Consider the following 4,139-nt stretch of genomic DNA (forward strand, 5'->3'; position numbering starts at 1 on the left):
AAGTTTTGAGCCTGCAGTGAGTGTGTCATTCTTGTAACAGAAATGGAATTGGCATGGAGAAGAGTTTCCTGAGTATTTCTTGAGACTTAATTCTTTAAGAGTCTTTGGATAGGAAGATCTTGACAAATCTGAAAAAAAGAGGGAATCACAGATCAAAGACCTGGAGAAAGAACAAAGCATGCATGCGTGATCCCTGAACTGGTTTCTGCACCTCAACTGGTGCACCTTCCATGGAAATCGAAGACGAGTTTTCAAAAGACTTTGTGGAAGAGTAGCAGTAGTGAGAGCATTTAAACAGTGAAACATAAGTCCATAACCCTTTATGGCACTACCTCTTCTTCTGGTCTGTTTTCCTAATTCAAAAAGCTACAGTCTTGAGAGGACCAGAGTGGGGACAGAAAAGCTGTCAGGGATCAGTTGCCTTGCCCTGGTTGCTGGACCTCTGGGGACCTAGCGTGCAGGGTAGATAGGACGTTTCATAACAGATGCAGGAGTGGGCATTCAGACCTCTTTACTCCCATGCATAGCTGTCCCCAGGCAGGAAGAGCTGCTTTCCACATTGCTCTCTTGTGTTCCTCATTCCAAGCTCATGAGTCCAGGACAGACTGTGAGTTGGATCCAGGAAGTTTTCCCCAGTGGATTATGCCACAAGCCAGTGAAGAATTGGCAAGGCATGAGAAAATGCCCTGTGCCATGCATTCTCTCCCACACAGAGCAAGGAGAGTAGCTGGCCTAAGCTAAGGGAGCTGTGCTGGGTTGATGCCAACTGTGAGTTTTCCTTTGAGGATGATGAATTCTCAGTAGCTTTTTAAGGTCAGCCCAGATGGGAGGTGGGAAGGGGAGAACCTGGCCCATAGGTGGATGATGCTGACACTTCCATGAAGATAAACTGGCTACACCAGAGCCAGTCCACCAGCATAACTGAGCAGGCAGCTTGGCGAAAAGGACTAAATCCACAGTGAAGTGAAGACAGCATTAAAAAGCCTATTGTCACCTTTGAGACTCAAATACCACTCTACCACTCTAACCATTAAGCACAGTTTTTTCTCTCAGTGCCACCTGACAACAGCTTGGTGCTGGGGATGGAGGACACTTGATTAAAAAGCAAATATAAATGTAGCTAATTTGCAATGAAACCCTGTAGATGTTCCAGCTAACGATGCTAAATCATTCATTGAGAAAGGCTGGTAGTACTACCAATCATGTGATGGACATGTGAGGACAGCTTACTTTTTAAAGTTACAAAGGGATGGTTTGGGGTTTTTTTTGTCAGTCAAGTTGATGTGGTAAGAATTAATACTACATATGAATGAAGAATAATAATTATTAGGCTCTGCAGTTATGAGTTCCAGTGTTTTTTGTTTATTTAATAATTCTCTGGAACAGTTCACAGACATTGGCTCCCATTGTCCAAATATTTCATTTTGATTCAACTTTATAGCTGTCCTGAAATGTAACTGGTCATCTGGCCGAAACCAGAAGGCAACCAATTAAATTCACAGGAAAACATTAATCTGAGCTGAAGAATTCAGAGCACATGTGTGCAATCATTCCTCCTTTTACGTATGCTTTCTGTTCTTTCCCTGCTCCTGCTCCTCCGTCTCTCACTCCCTGCTTCTTGTTTCACCGGTCAAAGGAGAACGTGCCAACTCTAACAACACTGTCCTGGGAAAGGAAAATTAACACCAGCTTTGCTTTTGTGCATTCAGGACCTGTTCCAAGAAGGCCACTAAAGTGAATGTGAGTTTTTCTCCTGCTTTTACCAGGCCTGGGATCTGGCCCAAGCACTGTATTGCTAACACGCATCAGTGCAGAGCGTGAGGACGGAGGAGGCAGGAGCCAGGGCATAGGTGGCAATGAATGAGCTGTGGGCTGGAAGGAAGGAATTAAATGGAGAGGGAGGGCTCAAAGAAACTGGGGAGGAGGAGACAGGAATTTGGGCAAGCTGGGAGCAGGAGCAGAGGTCTGGGACCATGAAGACATACTTTCTCTTGGGCTGGGAGCTGAGGCTGGTCATCTTACTCCTCTGCTACCAATAAACATCTGGGGACACCCCCTGGAAATGTGTATTTCTTGTCTCCTTCCCCCTTCTGTTTCATTCTGCAAAGTGTCCCAGCTCTGCTGCGAACTTCACCCGGGCAGAGATGTGCTGTGGCTGCAAGCGGATCATGCTCTTCCAACAAGCCAAACCGGGGTCACCCTGCTTCCACCTACTGGCATTTCAGGACAAAAAGGGAGGTGATGTTTTTCCAAGGAAGGGATTGCATCAAAAACCAAACAGACTTATGTCAAAAGGGCATCCAAGTGACAGAGTTAAGCATTTACCACCCAGGAAATACCATAAAGGATGGTATTTGCACTCTCATGTTGAATGATAGCTGCATAGTGCAGGACAGAGCAGTCTACAGGACTACTGCCTTAGGTGTAGCAGAAGGTGGTAAATGGGTGATAGATAAGGCAGAAGAAGATTAGAGTGAAAATGCCTAGTTAATGTTCATGGCAAAAATGATTCCACCCATTGCCTGTGCCACAATGTTCCTAAGTAATGCTAGGTCCTATGTTTCCAAAATCAATAATCTAGCAATTAGATAATTGTGTATTTCTCCATTTGTTGAGGTGCTACACATGGTTCCTAGGCTGGACTTGCACAAGGGCACAGGTCTCAGCAAGAATTTTGGCATTTGAACTTAAGAGGCCTTATAAAATTGCTTCACACATTGGAAAATGAGAACCTGGCTGTTGCGAGGCCTGCCACTCTCTGGGGCGTTTGTTTTTTTATCTTTAATTATGAATAGTTACATTGCAAACTTATGGGTGACAGGTTTCACAGTATGACGTTTCAGTGTCTGTCAGGGTTACAGGTGATCTGTAAAACCGCTTGAGTGTAACAAAATACGCAGATTTATATGTATACAATTTCAGTGTCTTTCAGGGTTACAGGTGATCTGTACATGTATGGAAAACCACTTGAATGTAACAAAATACGCAGATTTATATGTATACATATATATGTGTATATATAAATGTATATGCTATATATAGTATTCATGAACATTGGATGAGAGATAATAGAAAAGCTATACTATCCCATCCCTGAAGGTCTATGTGAAATAAGGGACTCTGCCATAATGATACCATGATTACATTTGACACTTTTTAACACCCTTATTTATGGACACAAAGAAATAAGGTTGAATGGGGAAATATATTATCTTCTCAACACCAGAGGGAGCTCATCTGGAATATCATACACTTGTTGGCAAAGGGAGTGTGCTTTATTCTGAATATATCCTCCAAATATTTCTCTTTTTCTCTCTCTATTTGATATTTGTGTATGCGCGCGCGCACACACACACACTGAGTTTATATCAATCACCACAGATACACACCACTTACAGGCATGTGTGTGTGTGTATAACCAAAGTTGCATGATGTAGTGTGCTTTATGCTTTTGTTTTGATTTGGTTATTTAATTCATAATTCAGTTGAGATCTAAGATACAAATGCTAAGTAGTTTTTTGGCTTGATGTCATACAAAGTTTTAACACAATGCTTTTGCTTGTGGCCTCTGGCCAATGTGTATGCCTTGCACATCATTTGTGGATGCTCTCAGGAAAGAATGTGCAGAATTGCATTTATTTTTTGGCATTATGGGTTGTATGAAAGCTACTTTAATGCTTATTCTAGACCAGCTATTAAAAAAAATGTAATACTACTTGAATTTTATAAACAAGAGTTTAAACAGGGCTGGTTTATGTTATTGTTACTTACATTTTACAATGAAGAGGCAACATACTGACCATCAGAAGTCAAGCTCAGCTTTTACTTCCTAACAAATGTATAAGTTAAAGGTATGTTGAAAGCTTTTCTTACTGTTGAGCCCAATTGTTTCTGACAGAAAGCATAGAAGTTCTGAACAGTATGCAACTCTCCTTTAGTTAGAAGTTTTGCTGTTGGTTTCAAAGGAAGCAGAATAAAGTAGAAATGTGAAGGACTATTCATAGGGAAATATCTACTTAGACTGTAAGTAACGGGTTTGAGGGTGTGGGCTTCATTTTCACTCTACAAATATGAAATGCCCAACAGTAAAAGCTTTCTGACTGGTGCTTTCTGCAGTATCACTTGAAAAATATGGTTTT

This window comes from Antrostomus carolinensis, unplaced genomic scaffold (assembly GCF_000700745.2).
Source record: "Antrostomus carolinensis isolate BGI_N321 unplaced genomic scaffold, ASM70074v2 scaffold15983, whole genome shotgun sequence".
Classification (NCBI taxonomy): Eukaryota; Metazoa; Chordata; class Aves; order Caprimulgiformes; family Caprimulgidae; genus Antrostomus; species Antrostomus carolinensis.